Source organism: Schistocerca americana, chromosome 5 (assembly GCF_021461395.2).
Source record: "Schistocerca americana isolate TAMUIC-IGC-003095 chromosome 5, iqSchAmer2.1, whole genome shotgun sequence".
Classification (NCBI taxonomy): domain Eukaryota; kingdom Metazoa; phylum Arthropoda; class Insecta; order Orthoptera; family Acrididae; genus Schistocerca; species Schistocerca americana.
Genome location: NC_060123.1, coordinates 540,350,779 through 540,369,603, shown reverse-complemented (window position 1 = coordinate 540,369,603; position 18,825 = coordinate 540,350,779). Strand labels below are relative to the sequence as shown.

At 44.4% G+C, this 18,825-nt stretch overlaps 1 protein-coding gene across 3 annotated transcripts in view; it reads left to right on the top strand.

The window, feature by feature from the left end:
- The window catches only part of LOC124615503 (lachesin-like), an 878,988-nt gene that overhangs the window by 237,403 nt on the left and 622,760 nt on the right, over positions 1–18,825 (top strand). The window lies entirely within an intron of this gene.

Sequence of the window (18,825 nt, the reverse complement as noted above, 5' to 3'; positions counted from 1 at the left end):
CCAGAAACGTCCTGTTAACGTTGTGTATTTCTACAAGGGAACGGATACTCCTATTTACAGAAAAATTCGAGCGACGGTCCCGGTCGGCATATCCGGACCGCGGCGCAGGTGAAAGACTGCCGCGAGCTAGACAGCTCGCGTCGCGACGCGTTTGCCCTCCAGCGTCGGGGCGGCAGCGCTGGCTCGCCGCCCTGCGCTACGTGCAAGACCGTGTTTGCGGCCAGCGCTCCTGATTGAGGGGGCGGCGGGGACGGCCGGCGGCGGCGCTGTTTTCCCAGTCGGCCGGACCGCCCCCCTGCTGCCGCCGCCGCCGCCGCCGCCGCTGCTAATTCCGCAGATAAATTGCTCTCCCGGCGAGGCGGGCGTGCATGTTTGGCCGCTGGAACAGCCGGCCCGCGTCCACCGCGGCCTCCAGCTGTCGTCGGCGCGGCCGTAGTCGCAGCCACGTCTCCTGGGTACCGCCACGCCCACTCGCTGGCGTAAAAAAATTCGCCGCGTTCATCTGGGCGTGTTTTTCACGAAATTCCTCAGACGCCCCTGGTATGTTGTACGTCACGTATTTTACCTGTTCCCCACTTCTAGATCATGTTTGTAGGGGAACAATTTTCTCTGTGTTTAGGAAAAGCAGGTGCTATCCTTTTTTTTTTATCCTCCGTTGTATTTCAGTTCTTCAGATTGGGGACGTTCCAGCAGAAAAGAAAAGCCCATCTTCCACTGCGCAATCTCTATTCGCATGGTGACTATTAATGAAGTGACGAACTGCAGTGACGGTTACCTGACTCGAATGGATTATTGTTGTTGGTGTGGTCTTCAGTCCTGAGACTGGTTTGATGCAGCTCTCCATGCTACTCTACCCTGTGCAAGCTTCTTCATCTCCCAGTACCTACTGCAGCCTACATCCTTCTGAATCTGCTTAGTGTATTCATCTCTTGGTCTCCCTCTAAAATTTTTACCCTCCACGCCGCCCTCTAACTTCTTCTAGTCAAGTTGTGCCACAAGTTCCTCTTCTCCCCAATTCTATTCAATACCTCCTCATTAGTTATGTTATCTACCCATCTAATCTTCAGCATTCTTCTATAGCACCACATTTCGAAAGCTTCTATTCTCTTCTTGTCTAAACTATTTATCGTCCATGTTTCACTTCCATAGATGGCTGCACTCCATACAAATACTCCAAATACTCTCAGAAACGACTTCCTGACACTTAAATCTATACTCGATGTTAACAAATTTCTTCAGAAACGCTTCCGTTGTCATTGCCAGTCTACATTTTATATCCTCTCTACTTCGACCATCATCATTTATTTTGCTCCCCAAATAGCAAAACTCATTTGCTACATCAAGCGTCTCATTTCCTAATCTAATTCCCGCAGCATCATCCGACTTAATTCGACTACATTCTTTTATCCTCATTTTGCTTTTGTCGATGTTCATCTTATATCCTCCTTTCACGACACTGTCTATTCCTTTCAGCTGCTCTTCCAGGTCCTTTGCTGTTTCTGACAGAATTGCAATGTCATCGGCGAACCTCAAAGTTTTTATTTCTTCTCCATGGATTTTAATACCTACTCCGAACTTTTCTTTTGTTTCCTATACTGCTTGCTCATTATACAGGTTGAATAGCATAGGGGAGAGGCTACAACCTTGTCTCACTCCCTTCCCAATCACTGCTTCCCTTTCATGCCCCTCGACTCTTATAACTGCCACCTGGTTTCTGTACAAATTGTAAATAGCCTTTCGCTCCCTGTAGTTTACTCCTGCCACCTTCAGAATTTGAAAGAGAGTATTCGAGTCAACATTGCCAAAAGCTTTCTCTAAGTCTACAAATGCTAGAAACGTAGGTTTGTCTTCCTTAATTTTTCTTCTAAGATAAGTCGTATGGTCAGTATTGCCTCACGTGTTCCAACGTTTCTACGGAACCCAAACTGATCTTCCCCGAGGTCGGCTTCTACCACTTTTTCCATTCGTCTGTAAAATATTCATGTTAGTATTTTGCAGCTGTGACTTATTAAACTGATAGTTCGGTAATTTTCACATCTGTCAACACTTGCTTTCTTTGGGATTGGAATTATGGATATAATGTACATAAAATATCAAACCTTTACAAGAATTTGTCTCGCTGACACCCCCTCACAAAATGATGAAAGGAAAAAAGTTCATCGCTAACTACATTTTCGTTGTTCATGCAGTAGGACTGTCGCATCACGTATGACGTTTTAATTCACTATTTCTTTTCTCTTAACTCTGTTGGCGTCAAATTTTGCATACGTTATTGATATACAACTGTGGATGTACCTGGAGAAATATATGTTTGTACGGCTTCAAGATATATGACGTCTATAACTGCCCATGTCGTGTTCTGCCGACTCCACTGTAGCTTGAATGGATTTTTAAGTTTGTTTTATATGCCCGACTTCTAATTTCACCACCCAAGTCTCCTGGGTTGAGCAGTTATTGCCCGATGACGACACGCAATACAGTTTGTTAAAGCAGAGTTCGCCGTTATTAATTATGTTTTTTAGATTTAATTTTATTACTCGTACAGAGACTCAACGTTCCTTTGTTTAATAGCGACTCGTCAAATAAGTATGAAATGCTAATGTCTTTGCAATACATAATGTCGACTATTGAGTTAAAGTTCGTACCAATTTTGCCATTTTAGAGGAGAGAAACATTAAGGGGCTTCTGCTTCTATAGTCTCAGTATCAAATGTTCACTAATTTCAATTTACTTCCTATCTCAGTTCAGTATTTAACACAAATTATATATCAGTGTCATTTCAGAGATATTAGGTCGGTTCCACACTAACGGAATAACACGTAATTGTCATTTAACATCACTTTTATTAATAATCCTTTTTCTTATGACGTAAATGTTAATGAATGATCACTATCTAGGAGGAAAGAGGGATTGATCCTAATCATGAGATAATAGCTTTTAATGAGCCCACAATCGTTAATTAAATAAAAAGTCACGTTCAAGGATGATATGCGAACAACTTTCGTTATGTCCGTTTTCAGGTATCTGTCAAAACTAATCCTGTCGCCCACAATTCAAATTAACACTGACGTTAACCCCTTTTGTCGGAACATCGAATCGTAACTTTTATGTGAAAGTTTATTCTAGCCCCCGAATTAATTCCTTTCAGATACGCGCACGACCGAACAGCAGAACGGAACACAAACGACTTGTTTTAACAACCGAACAATGCAATGACGTTACATTACGACAATGTCCGCCCAATGAACATCTCTTTGACTTTATCTTTTCTACTCTGCTTAGTTAAATTATTCCTAATTACAATTTATTCAGCTATTTAACGAAAACATCTAACAAAAAATAAAATAAATTTATCCCAACGTAAAATATCGGTTATACGTCGTAAACACTGAGACGCGTAAAATTCTGCAGCGTCATGTATGACATTTTAATTTATTGTTTCCCTACTACTAACTCTATTCGAAACACATTTCGCAGACTGTATCCTCATAGGACGTACCAGCAAAATTATGTCATTGTATAGCCCATAGTTCAGGAGACATGGTGTCATGAACATTGAGCTACGTGACAACTGAACTGCAGTGCGAAACTCGTTAGAGATACAGCTGAAATATGTGCAAATGGTTCAAATGGCTCTGAGCACTATGTGACTTAACATCTATGGTCATCAGTCCCCTATAACTTAAAGAACTACTTAAACCTACCTAACCTAAGGACATCACACAACAACCAGTCATCACGAGGCAGAGAAAATCCCTGACCCCGCCGGGAATCGAACCTGGGAACCCGGGCGCGGGAAGCGAGAACGCTACCGCACGACCACGAGCTGCGGACGAAATATGTGCACAAAGAATGAAACATGTTGAAAATATCTGAAATATATGTGACAAGTGCTTACGCAGCCAAAGTTGTAAAAACATTCTGCTATGTCCCTAGATGGATTTCAACCAAGCTTCGTACACATTACTTACTGTCTAGAAAGAGATACTTTGGGGGTAAGAACCAGCGACCTCCTATTGAGGTAGGGGTGATAATGCTCAGAGATAGCAGCAGAGGAGAGAGAAATGCAGAAAGAGATGAGAAGATTGTCAGAGAGGGGAGAGGAGGAGATGGGCAGAGAAAAAAAAGAGAAGATGGACAGAAGATGGGGGTGGAGGAAAAATATAGAGGGAGCTGGGAGGATAGATGCAGAGCAGAACATGGATAGAAAAGGAACGGACAGGGAAAAAAGGAGACAGAGACAGGGGGTGGAGGACATAGAGGAGGAAAGAGGAAATGGACAGGGAGAGAGGGTAAGCGGAGGTCACCAGGTCTGCAGAGAAGTAAGAGGAGATGGCAAGAGATGGGGGGAGGGCGAGATGTAGAGGGAAAGGGGAAATGGACAGTGTGAGTAGGGGGAGGAGATGGACAGAGAGGGAAGGAGCAGCTGGACAGAAGGGAGACGAAAAGATGGAATGAGGTATGGGAAGTAGCAGATTGAATACGAGGGGGAGAGCAGCAGATGGACAGAGAGAGAGCAGTCGGAGACGGATAGAGGAAGTGGACGAAGTGTGAGGTAGAGGAGGATATGAACAGAGAGAGAGAGAGAAGGAGGAGATGGACAGAGGCAGAAGGTGAAGACGAACTAATAGAAGGGTGTAACATGTACATGTCCGGTCAACGGTGGGTACTCAACTAGTTTCAATATTTTTATTAAAAATATTTCTGCAAATATCATTTCTGAATCTAAGTCCGTTGAAGATGGCACTGTGATTCGCGACGGCGAGGGCGTTCGTCCGTGGTAGAATAACACAGCGCACCAAACAAACAGACCGTCCCGGTGTGGCGAGTCCAGGCAGCCGTCAGTAGCGCCGCGGGCGAACGTCCCTGCCGTGTGTGTTTAAAAGTAAAAATATGCGAGTAAAGTGTTTTGCGAGCTTCTCGCAACGGAAACGCTCGAGGGTGTCAGCGAACCGATGACCACCTATGCGCCACTGCAAGCACGAGCTGGCATCTGCAGCGCGATCGTTGTTTTGCCTCCCATAAAATGTATTGACAGAACGAACTTGAGCTCTGCTGTCCATTTCCCCCGAAGAAAACTGTTCACCACGTGGGTTCCCGTGAACTACAGTTTGAAATATCTCCCTCCAAATTTTTTTAACTGCATCCGGTCGCACACCGTTCGGCAAAAGAAAAATATTCAGTTACTTACAGACTGAAACTCTCAGCGGAGTGCGCGCTGTTTTCAAATTCTCTTACATAATGTAACTGTGAGCCGGTTAAGTACATTATGTGATTTAAACGAATCACGCCTACGATATACGTAATTGACTTCTAGTTGTCATGAGAAACGAATTCGCCAGTGAAAAGGGAGTCGGGGTATTGTGTTGGCAGGAGAGAAGGAGAAATAGCATAATGGATTGGTCGGGACTTGTCACTGGATATCGCCTGAGTAACGAATCCATCAAGGGCATTTCAGCTCTTTTGAACCTGCCAAGTGGACCGCTGGTGATGTGTTTGCAAAGTGGGAACGCAAAGGAACATCCGTAACTAAGCCAAGACCAGGAAGACCTCGTGGACTGAAGACATGGAACCGTCGAGCATTGCAGAGGGTGATTGTAAAAAATCGCTTGATATGAGCAAAAATAATACGCCGTGAGTTCCAAAGCGCTACCAGAAGTCCAGCCAGCACAATGACTGTGCTTAGAGGGTTAAAAATAGTGGGATACAGTGGTCGAGGAACTGCTCATACGCCATACTGTAATGTAGTCAGTGCCAAGAGAAGCTAGAGCCGACGTAAAGAGAGACGCCACTGTACAGTGGATGACTGGGAACAAGTGATTTCTTGTGGCGAATCAAGCTACACCCTGTGCCTGACCGATGGAAAGGTTTGGGCTGGCGTATGCATGGAGAACGTCGCCTGCCGTAATGTGTAACGGCTAACAATCAAGTATGTAATGCCAACAGTGAAGTATGGAGTAAGTGGTTTTAGGGTATGGGGGTGTTTCTCATGGTTAGGATGTAATCCACTTATTGTACCCAAGAAAATGCTAAGTGCGGAGGGATATGAACACTTTTGCGAGACTATGTACTGCCTGCAGGATCAGTTCGGAGACGATTATTGTTTGTATTAACATGACAATCCTCTCTGTCATGAATAAGCATCTGAGAGGCAATCTTTTGTGGAAAGAAACGTTCCTGAAATTTACTGGCCTGCCCAGAGTTCTAACGTTTTTGGGATACGCTAGAACGTCGGCTTTGCTCCAGGTCCTAGCATCCAACATCACTACTTTCTTCTCCCTTTTAAGATGTTGAGGAAAGCACGGGTTGCCATTCCTCCACAGGCATTCAGACATCGCATTGAAAGTATCTCCAACACTGCTCAAGCAGTCATAAAGGCGAAGGGTGAACAGACTCCGTTTTAATATCCACTAACAGGTGTCCGGAGTCTTTTTGATCAGGTAGTGTACTCGAATTGGAACCTTATCCCTTCACGTGTCATTACCTTACCGACTGAGTTATCCAGACTCATCTCATAACCCACCTTCACAACTTCATTTCTTCCAGTACTTGAAATACACGTCCACTTGATCATAACAGTTGGAAGTCTTTAAACAATAGTGGCACATGACTTCCTTGCTGCAGCGATAGTAGTGTCGATGTACCACGTACCTTGTATATTCCAGTGTGATAACAGAGTGAGAGGCATTTTGCGGAAGTTACGAGGCGGGTAAGAAAACAGCGTGGACAAGAATATTAGGTCATCCGAGGATCTTGTTCCTATGGTTGTAAGATAACTGGATCAGTTAGATACATCCGATTGGTAGGAGTAGCAGCCATCGTAAACTTTCAGATTCGATGTGAAAGTTGAAATGAATTTCAACTTTCACATCGAATCTGAAAGTTTACGATGGCTGCAGTTGCAAATTGTCGGTTCACGTCGATGGTGGTAGGCTCAGCTGCGGTCAATAGCGCCCGTACAAAGTCACGATCTTTACACATTACAGTCTAGCCACTTTCACGAATGATGATGAAATGATGAAGACAATCACCCAGTGCCCGGACAGAGAAAATCTCCAACCAGTACGGGAATCGGAGTCGGGACCCGAGCTACTGCCGACCGCGGTGGTCGATCGGTTCTAGGCGCTTCAGTCCGGAACCACGCGGCTGTTATGGTCGCCGGTTCGAATCATGCTTCGGGCATGGATGTGTGTGATGTCCTTAGGTTAGTTAGGGTTAAGTAGTTCTAAGTCTAGGGGGTATTGATGACCTCAGATGTTAAGTCCCATAGTGCTCAGAGCCATTTGAAACATTTGAGCCCCAGCAGCTGGAACTAGCTCGCTCTTTTACTTGTGCGACGTGTCAAGATGGGGATAATACAGCAATAAAGGCGTTGAACGTTATTCAATTCAACAAGAGCAAATCAGTTAAGACTGTTGTTTATAATTTTCGCCCGGGGTGCGTCTCTACAGTTCCTACAGTTCAAAGCATTCGTCAGTGTCACTAACAGATGGAAGACGGTAGTTGTTTATGTGTGGAGAAAGGTGCAGGTCACCACCGTGAAGACCTTCGAGACATGGAGGAGATGTAACGAAGTTTTCCACGTAGCCCTCAGACTTCTGCTCGCCGTGCCAATCGAAAACTAACCATCTGACATACGTCTGTCGGGCACGTTTTACGGAGACATTTGACACTCGAGCGATGGAGGATAATGTAGCTAGAAGCCTACGTAATGGGGTTCAACGATAAGTTGCAGAGTTACGCCACTTATTTCTGAGTGTGAAGGTGGAAAATAGCTTCTCTCACTTATCCATTTAAGAAGAAAAGTGACCCTACACAACGTAGCTGTATTTGGAACACAGAAGACACAAACCAGTGGAAAACAGGAAAGGCTCTCCAAAGCTTCATGAGCTTTGTGCTGTTTCCCGATAACAGATTTCCAGTCCGTCCATTTTTTGCGGAGAGACGGTAACAGCAACTGGAATATGCCGAAAATTCCACCTTCTGAAAGGAGCCCCACCGCAGTGGTATCTGCATGTGAGCTTCTCCATGCAACAGTCGTATGGGTGCGTACGAAACTCGCATCGTGCTATTGGCCTACATGGCAACCAGATCACTTCGTGGTAAGTGCTACCACATGGTGATAAGTGCTTTATTTTTAGGGCTTCATCAAACAGTCTGCTTATAGGGCTAATCTTTGAACAACTTACGGCGTACTGTGATGCCGCATTGTAGCATTAGTGAATCAAGTAACTGTAGACATAGTCGTGGTCGCAAAAGAGTATGGGGTGACTCTGATTACCGTCTGGAGTAGTGTGCATCCTGAGGATGAGATATTGAACGTTTGTCAAAGGAAAATGAAAACTGTGATACTGTAAAATGTACCACCCAGGGTATATGATATACCACTATAAAATTCGTTGGTTCCTTAGAAAATAAAAACTTGCACTCGAATGCGAAATCTAATATCCAGCCAAACTCCCTGCTTTTATTCATGTAGAAGACACTGAGAAATGAATCTTTTTCAAGAGTAGCATCACATTCCTTAAATGAATCCTTCGCCAGTCGACAGCAGTTTGGTCCCGTAGGAATTCACACACATTTGAACATTTTGAATCAGTCGACGAACTTTGTTGTGGAAGTTTCGACGAAGTGCTGGGCTCTGCCTGTACATCTGGTGTTGTTTTTGCGGCTGAATGGTGACCGGAATCTTCAGATGTTTCTATTTTTCTTTTTCTTACTACATAACTTTATTGTTGACTGCGTTCCGCCGGCCGCTGTGGCCGAGCGGTTCTAGGCGTTGGAACCGCGCGACCGCTACTGTCGCATGTTCGAATCCTGCCTCGGGTACAGAAGTGTGTGATGTCCTTAGGTTAGTTGGGTTTAAGTAGTTCTAAGTTCTAGGGGACTGATGACCTCAGATGTTTACTCCCATAGTGCTCAGAGCCATTTGAACCACTTTTTTTATTCCGTTCCTTTCTACTGCATTCGATAGAGGACCTATATGGTAAGAATGTACTTTTTGGAATCTCCTCGAAAGTCACTATTACCGGAGATATACGCATCAATAGTTTCCCCTCCACACCTAACTCGTAATACAAGTTAGGTATGGAAAACTGTTGTTACGTTATTAGTAAAAATATTGTTACGAGTCTCGTAAGAATATTTTTACTGAGAAATTGCTATGAATTACTATTATTAAGACTTCACAATCAACTGCTCACTCTCACTCTTGACTAATCTTCACACTTGCACTTGCTACAACGAGGACATTTTATTTATTGCTTCTTTAGTCTCAATATTTCTGCTTCTGAATGTAAACTAGCTTCCTGTTTGGCGAATAGTCCGTATTTATTACGATACGTATCGAAGGTTCTCTGTAAGAAACAGTAGAATATTCGTGACTTTCCTCGAACAAATTCCAGACAGAATAACGTCTCGAGATCACTAGAACCGCCGCGACTTTTCTCGTACGTATGTGTTAGCTCTCTATGTGCCAGACAGAAACGTATAAAATAAGATGACGCGGATGCACCTGTTACACAGGGAAGCACAGCTACGCAGTAACTCGACTCAGTCGAGTCGAATGAGGAAAGAAACGAACGAATAACTTGAGGTGTGATTGAAGGGGGTGGCGCGGGTGGAGTGGAGAAGCAAAGGATGAGGTATAATGAAATCTTTCAGGATGAAAAGAAATCACCGGCATGTACATTTAAAGCGATTCATCCGAAATGTACTCCTCTTGTTAAAATTTGTGACGTCTGTTTTTATAGACAGGTAAAATGTGTAATAAGGCGTATACAAAACTGTGCTTATCTGATTGAAAGTAATACAAGAATAAAATCCCGTTAAGCCCGTATAGAAATGCAATCGATAGGCCACCATCGACTGCCATCGCGTATTTTTAATGAAATCGCCGGTGTGACTGTTACGCTTTCTGATTGTAGTTTTCACGAATATTAACGGAGTATGTTCTCCAACAGATCTTTTAAAAAAAAGGTTGTTCCTGTAAACAGTCGAGCTGCTTAAATTGTGCAAGACGTCAAATTTTGGTTTTGTTTTCAACGTTTTTAGGATAATTATCATTCTGGTGCCTGTACGTAAAATTGACAGACAAGGACGAAACGGTAAAAGTTTTCACATAAATAAAACCCTGGCCAAAATTTTGTTACAGTGGTAATTAATGTTTTAAGTAAAAACGCATCTGAATTTACTGAAAATTTTAAAAAGGAAATTTGACTGTAATGCACATTTTAAGTTAATTAACTGTAACATTCATTTCAGAAATTAAAAATAATACTTTATGATTTAATTGCAAATATATGACGTCATTAGATTAATGTGTAAGTTGTTATAATTTTTAAAATAATTAAATGAACAAATTAAAAAAGTATCTAAAGGTAGGCTCGAACCTCGACCGCCAGCTTGGCAAGTGAGGCCGCTATAGGCGCAGTCATTTTGCTGTGCTTCCAATGTGTACACACTGATAGCTTTATGAGCCGCATCTAAGCCTTTAGAGCCCTTTTTCTCGGAATCTCGTGGCTAGCGCGCCTTACAACTGTTATGGGTGGACACCCATGAGGTGTACTTTGATCTGCATAGTCTCATACCGAACTGAATTTCCGAGTTCGTAAAGTGCCCTAATTCTAGTGAGAGAAGCGGAAGAGAAGAGAATCGAACGTTTAAAATCTGATGCTATAAAAGGATATTGAAAATTAGATGGACTGATAAGGTAAGGAATGAGAAGGTTCTCCGCCAGATCAACGAAGGAAAGACTGTATGGAAAACCCTGACAAGAAGGGACAGAATGATGAGACATGTGTTAATACGTGAGTGGATAATTTCTTTGGTACTAGAGAGTGGTGTGGAAGGTAATAATGTTGGGAAAAGGAGGGATATTCAACAAAAAATTGAGGATGCAGGGTACAAGTGCTACTTTGAGATGGAGAGATTGACACAAAAGGGGAATTCTTGGCGAGCCGCAACAAACCAGTTACAAGACGGATAAATAAAATAAACATTAAACTGTACTTTCCAGCACGCTCTGCCTCTTTGTTTATTAGATGTTCACGTGTTCCGCCATCTTCTTTTTGTGCTTTGACAGGACTGCTGAGGGCTTCCACATTAATATAATAATAGGCGTGAAGAAGGCGCACACTTTCGCTACATATGCTGTGGTCCTAACAGTCGGTGTCTGAGACGGCATGTGAGCCGTCAAGCCGCTAGTTCCGTCGTCGCCTGCCATTAAGACAGCAGCACTTTCAGCGAATCGGCCGCACCCTCTGCTGTGAGAGTTTCACACTGCTCTGAGCGACAGAACCCGAATGGGACCCAATTTGATTAATTGCGAGCCGCGGAGCGTCGCGCCGCGCAGAAGACGGTCTCGCCGCCGTGAATGCAACCGGCAGCCAGCAGGGGGCGCCCGGAGCCCCTCTGCGCGCCGGTCGGCGCCATCAGTCTTGTGGTTCGTCCGCCCACCCGCCGCCACCTTTCACCTGCTGCCCTCGTCACGGCAGTCGTGATTGATACTCGAAATTAATACCCTTTCATTTAACCCGCGGTCGATACGTAATTTAGAGCCGTATAAATACTGCCGCCACCTGTCCGGAAAGGCCGCTACGACGGGAGTCGGCGTCGCCAGGTAGATTACGTGCCGCAATAATTGGTACCGATGTCTGTGTCGTGCGCCGGCAGAGTATAACAGCACTAAATCGTCTCGAAACCAACGTTTCGCATTTCGTGGACAACGATCGCAGTCGGGATCGAGACAATTTTTTCCGCGCAGTTTCGTCGAGCAAGCGTGATCGCGTGATTGGCCATACCGAGTAGAGCTCTCCGCTCACGGAGCGGTTTTCTGGGAGATGGAGGTTTCGCACCTGTTCGATTGGAGCTTCCGAGTTGTTTCAAGTGAAAAGGGAATGATGTGATTTCGTGTAGCTCAGTGACTAAGTGGCAAATATTTCAATTCGACGTCACTTTCGCCGGCCGACGTGGCCGAGCGGTTCTAGGCGCGTCAGTCCGGAACCGCGCTGCTGCTACGGTCGCAGGTTCGAATCCTGCCTCGGGCATGGATGTGTGTGAGGTCCTTAGGTTAGTTCGGTTTAAGTAGTGCTAAGTCTAGGGGACTGATGACCTCAGATGTTAAGTCCCATAGTACTCAGAGCCACTTGAACCATTTTTCGACGTCACTTCCATGATATTCGGCCCCAATCTTTGGATGACGCTTTTGTCCTCAGTAAAAGTGAAGAAGACTTACAGAGTCTTCTGAACGGAATGAACAGTCTAATAAGTACCGAATACGGATTCAGAGTAAATCGAAGAAAGCTGAAAGTATTGAGAAGTTGCAGAAATGAGAATAGCGAGAAACTTGTCATAATTGGTTACCATGAAGTAAACGAAGTTAGGGATTCAATCACCAAGGCAACAAAATAACCAGCCGGCCGAAGTGGCCGTGCGGTTAAAGGCGCTGCAGTCTGGAACCGCAAGACCGCTACGGTCGCAGGTTCGAATCCTGCCTCGGGCATGGATGTTTGTGATGTCCTTAGGTTAGTTAGGTTTAACTAGTTCTAAGTTCTAGGGGACTAATGACCTCAGCAGTTGAGTCCCATAGTGCTCAGAGCCATTTGAACCCATTTGAACAAAATAACCAGTGACGGATGGAGCAAGGACTAGAAAAAATGGCATTCCTGGCCAAGAGAAGTGTAGTAGTATCAAATATAGACCTTAATTTGAGGTTGGAATTTATGAGAATGTACTGTTGGAGCATAGCATTGTATGGTACCGAAACATGGACTGAGGAAAACCGGAACACAAGAGACTCGAAGCATTTGAGTTGTGGTGCTACAGAAGAATGTCGAAATGATCGTATGGCATTGCTGGCCTGGAGAACCCATTCGAGGATGTTCGGCCACCGGGTGCGAGTCTTATTTCAGTCGACGCCACATTGGGCGACTTGCGTGCCGGTGATGAGGATGAAATGGTGATGAAGACAACACAACATTCAATCTACGAGCGAAGAAAAAATTCCAACGCGGCCGGGAATCGAACCCGGAGCTGCCGCGTGGAAGGCAAGCACGTTACCAGTCTTTTTATTATCTCATTTTGTTCGCGTTCGTTCGTTGCATCTGCTTGGGGCGGACGTCGTAAGACATTCGTTTAAGTTCGTTGTTGATCGATTAACTCAGTTGTTTTATTGTAGAAGGCAGCTAACCCTCTGACCGAAAACGCTGAGCTACCGCGCCGGCTGTCAGCTCAGCATCTGGACATAAGGTGTACTATTAAGGGCCGGCCGAAGTGGCCGTGCGGTTAAAAGCGCTGCAGTCTGGAACCGCAGGACCGCTACGGTCGCAGGCTCGAATCCTGCCTCGGGCATGGATGTTTGTGATGTCCTTAGGTTAGTTAGGTTTAACTACTTCTAAGTTCTAGGGGACTAATGACCTCAGCAGTTGAGTCCCATAGTGCTCAGAGCCATTTGAACCAATTTTGTACTATTAAGGTAAAGAGTGAGGAGCTTCTCGGCAGAATTGGCGAGGAAAGGGTTATATGGGTAACAATGAGCAACGGAATAGAGGTTCAAAATGGTTCAAATGGCTCTGAGCATTATGGGACTTAACTGCTAAGGTCATCAGTCCCGTAGAACTTAGAACTACTTAAACCTAACTAACCTAAGGACATCACACACATCCACGCCCAAGGCAGGCTTCGAACCTGCGACCGTAACTGTCACGCGGTTCCAGACTGAAGCGCCTAGAACCGCTTGGCCACTCCGGCCGGCCAAAAGAAGGGAGGGTAAGGCGCAACTTGTGTTAAGACATTAAGGAAATTCTTGTATGGTGCTAGAGGGAGCTGTGGAGGGTAAAAACTTTAGACGAATACAAAGTTTGGAGTACATTCAGTAAATAATTGAGGCCGTAGGTTGCATGTGCTACTCTGAGATGCAGATTTTAGCACAGGGGAGGAATTCATGGCGAGTCGCGTCAAACCAATCATGGAATGAAAACTAAAAACAAAAAAGAAAGAAAAAAAGAATCGTTTGAATCTCGTGGTAGTGGTCATGTGTGCAAGAGGCGTGCGTGCTTGTGTATGTGTGTGTGTTTTCTTTGCTGAAGACGGGCTTTGGCGGAAACGTATAACGTGTAACAGTCTTTTCGTCATGCCTGTCTGCAACTCAACAGGTCATCCTTATCCTAAAATTGTTCGCATTCCCATCTGGAATTTCTATTGTTTGAGAAATAAATACCTAGACATGTAGAACAAAGAATAGCGGCCGGCCGAAGTGGCCGCGCGGTTCTGGCGCTGCAGTCTGGAACCGCGAGACCGCTACGGTCGCAGGTTCGAATCCTGCCTCGGGCATGGATGTGTGTGATGTCCTTAGGTTAGTTAGGTTTAACTAGTTCTAAGTTCTAGGGGACTAATGACCTCAGCAGTTGAGTCCCATAGTGCTCAGAGCCATTTTTGAAAGAATAGCGTTTGTCTTATTTACAAAGCTTTAAGAGTTTTCACGTAAGAAATTCCGAAGCACCCCGTCGTAGAATACATCAAAAATTCTGCGAGGGTTCTGGCAGTACATCAGGATACGATTTATGAGACAGCATACACTGGGAAAAATTACTAAAGGTGAACTATATACAATTTGAAAGCATTTCACTCTCTGCCATCGGCAGTGCAAGCAATACGAAATATTTCTGCGTAGAAAATGTGAAATACCAGGCTGACCATCCAAATTTATTTTCTCGTGAATGTTCTTCATTGTTTCAAGCAAATAAAGGGACGTTTTATTCAAAACAACCCCCACCGTTTGCTTTTCTCGCCCGTTTACACTGCTACCCTGATGCCCACAGGACAGCAATGTGTAACCTTCATTCCTTTAGTCGCTTTCCTTCGTCGAAAAAACTGCGTTTCCACAAATGTATGCTAACAGGAGCGCACAGAAGGAAAAACCTTATGCAGAATGACAAAAAATTTTACCGTGAGCTGGGAATACAACGTTTTTCTTACACAAGACAAGAGAAGAAACAATCTAGTAACCATAATGCCTTTGTGTTGTTGGAGTGGTCGGTTGAATTGTGACTTGCCTCGTAATTGCTTGGGACGTTTTCCGCAGCGATCTGTAAAACGCACGTGCTTTTTTTTATTTCATAATGCCGCACTGCTGACAAAGAGAAACAGTATCCTGCACCGTTTGCTGGTATGTTTTGCCTTTCCTTTCCCAACAACAGGAAACACGTCAGGACGCGAGAAATATTCAAGTCACTTCTTGTCTCAGCATCGTCGGCAGGCGAAATACTTTGACTAGTACTGGTAGACTCTAACATTTCCCTTTATGTAATGCCTTAAAACTAATCATACATCTAGAAGTTTCTGGAAAAAATATTTTGCTTCACCTAGCGTAATATTACTTTTCGACGAAAACGTTTCAAGCACAGAGGGCTTTCAGGACACGTCAGAAGAATAAAACGATGAGAGAATTGTGTACAGCATCTTGCATATCTCCACTATACGGAAATAATAACGCATAATCGCAATGGAATCTAACTGATTTAACCATTCCGTACAAATAATTAGTTACATTTCCATTATTAAAAAAAGTTTTTAAAATAATGTCTCCATTGTGTTCCAATTCACTTCCATGACAAATATGTGGCCGGGAGCTATTTTCATACACAGATTCATCTTGTCTTTTCTTCACGAAGACGTTTGAAAAATGGCTCTGAGCACTATGGGACTCAACTGCTAAGGTCATTAGTCCCCTCGAACTTAGAACTAGTTAAACCGAACCAACCTAAGGACATCACAAACATCCATGCCCGAGGCAGGATTCGAACCTGCTACCGTAGCGGTCTTGCGGTTCCAGACTGCAGCGCCTTTAACCGCACGGCCACTTCGGCCGGCGAAGACGTTTGAGGAGCGTTTTTCTTAATCATTACGCTCCAGTAAGGTATATTACGAAAGTCAAATACATTTGCTCAAGCCTTATTTCTCGTTTCAAATCTTAATAAAACTGCGGCTGCGGAATCGAAAAAAATCGTTTTACTAAAATATTGGGTAAATAACCCTGAAATTTTATTAGGTGATCTTCTCTGTTGGTTTACGTTTACGCTTTACTGGAGTTTATAAATTTCTTCTTTAAGAATCAATATTAACTTCGCAAAGACGCGTAGTCCTGATTAGCTTGTTTTATTCGTGAGTGTAGAATGCGGTTAGCTTAATACCGCAACCGTTGACTTTCGGAATGCATTCTGTTTAGTTCTGGAAGGTTGCCTACTGAAAGTACGAGCGTAGGGAATATTCTGTGATCGGAATGACTACTTTCCAGCGAGTAGAATTCGGAATGTAATTGTTAGAAATTTCAGAAGAGAAAGTAGATTTTTTTCCCCACGATACATTGTTATAGCCTTAAGGATATTCAGGGAAGCTCCGTGACGATTTCACGGGCGACACTGTTGTGGAAGAGAAAGTCGCTACACTAGACGTTTGTAGCGAAATGCAAGAAGACTTGCAGAAAGTACGCTATGTGATCAAAAGTATCCGGTCACCTGGTCGCCTCCATTGGTAATGCTGGAATTCAATATGGTGTCGGCCCACCCTTAGCCTTGATGACAGCTTCCACTCTCGCAGGCCTACGTTCAACCAAGTGCTGGAAGGTTTGGAATGGCAGCCCATTGTGTACGGAGTGCTGCACCGAGGAGAGGTATCGATGTCCGTCGGTGAGGCCTAGCACGAAGTTGGCGCTCCAAAACATCCCTAAGATGTTCTATAGGACTCTGTGCAGGACAGTCCATTACAGGGGTGTTAATGTCATTTAACAGCTCGGCCAGAGGCTGTGCATTATGAACAGGTGCCCGATCGTGTTGAAAGATGCAAGCGCCTCCCCGAATTGCTCTTCAACAGTGCTTAAAACATCAGTTTAGGCCTGTGCTATGATACTGCCATGTAAAACAAATACGACCCCACCTGAACACCTCCGCCTTCGAATTTTACTGATGGCACCGCACACACTGGCAGATGACGTTCACCGGGCATTCGCCCTACCCACTCCCTGCCATCGGACAGCCCTTATGTACTGTGATTCGTCACTCGACAAAACGTTTTTCCACTGTTAAATCGTCCAATATTTATGCTCCTTACCCCAAGCGACGCGCCGTTTGGCATTCACCGCGTGATGTGAGCCTTATGAGCAGCCACTCGACGATGAAATCCAAATGGCTCTGAGCACTATGGGACTCAACTGCAGAGGTCATTAGTCCCCTAGAACTTAGAACTAGTTAAACCTAACTAACCTAAGGACATCACAAACATCCATGCCCGAGGCAGGATTCGAACCTGCGACCGTAGCGGTCTTGCGGTTCCAGACTGCAGCGCCTTTAACCGCACGGCCACTTCGGCCGGCGATGAAATCCAAGTTTTCCCACCTCCTGCCTAACTGTCATAGTACTTGCAGTGGATGCTGATGCAGTCTGGAATACCTGTGTGATGTTATGGATAGATGTCTGCCTATTACACATGACGAGCATCTTCAACTGTCGGCGGTCTCTGTCAGTCAACAGACGAGGTCGGGCTGTACTATTTTGTGCTATACGTGTTCCTTCACTCTTCTACTTTACTGTCACTTGGGAAACAGTGGACCTAGAGACGTTTAGGAATGTGAAAATCTCGCGTACAGAGGTATGACACAAGTTACACCCAATCACCTGACCACGTTCGAAGTCTGTGAGTTCCGCGAAGTGCCCCATTCTGCTCTCTCACACTACTGAGGTCGCTGATATGGAGTACCTGACAGTAGGTGGTAGCACATTGCACCTAATATGAAAAACGTATGTTCTGGGGATGTCCGGATACTTTTGATCACGTAGTGTAGACATCTAGTGCAGGGACTGGCGTTTGACCATAAGCATAAACAACAGAAGCGAAAAGACTACTATTGCTTGATTACTCGACTGTTGTCCAATTACTGGAAACAGACACAATCGTTAAATACCTAGTACTGTCGCGAAAGAAAAAGGGGTCCTGAATTTTCGCGCCACACACCAGTATTAACACCAGGTAACGCTTGTTTAGAGCACTGGGACGATTAATTAATGCATACTGAAATGCGTTCTGTGAATTCACTTACCTGAACAGACTGAACCAGACCTCATGTGAAGAAATGAAGACAGAAAATGCAGATGAGTTTGAAATCAAATGATTCACAAAACACCAGAGGAGTCTTTTCCTCACAAAGATCAGGAAAATTGTAAAGATAAAGAGGCGGATCTTTTTTGATAATATAACTGAGGTACTATGTCGTCGAACTTCCTTGTGTTGAAGTGATATACCTGCTGTTATTTGGTTTCAGATAGCTTTCTGATGATATATTGGCTTTTTGGATTACTACGTGAAATTCCGAAAACTTTTTTCGGGCCTGATTATTTTGTGCAAGAACGAAATCGATATTGCGCGTTAGTTCACAGGACACCGGACTCCAGTCGGGTTGAACGAAGGATATTTCTCCACATTTTTATGCCGCGTAAGGGGAGTACAGTTTTTTACTCAGTGCGACAGTGTCCAGATAAAAGCCTCAAACTCTTTCGCGGTCTCGCAAGGAGTGTGACCACGTGACAATACGAATCATGAATGTGTTCCATCCGTTGCTAAAGAACCATTAAAATTCATGACTGTCATCGACAGGAAGTTTAAACATTTTTTCTTAACACGTAAATCATTTTTTCTTGTAAAGATAAGGGTGACAAGCTGGTGCCTTCACCTTTCCTAAGACCAAACTAACCGTCTTCTAACAGATACTCAGTTTTCTTTTCCATTCTTCTGAACATTATTCTCGTCAGCAACTTGGATACATGAGCTGTTAGG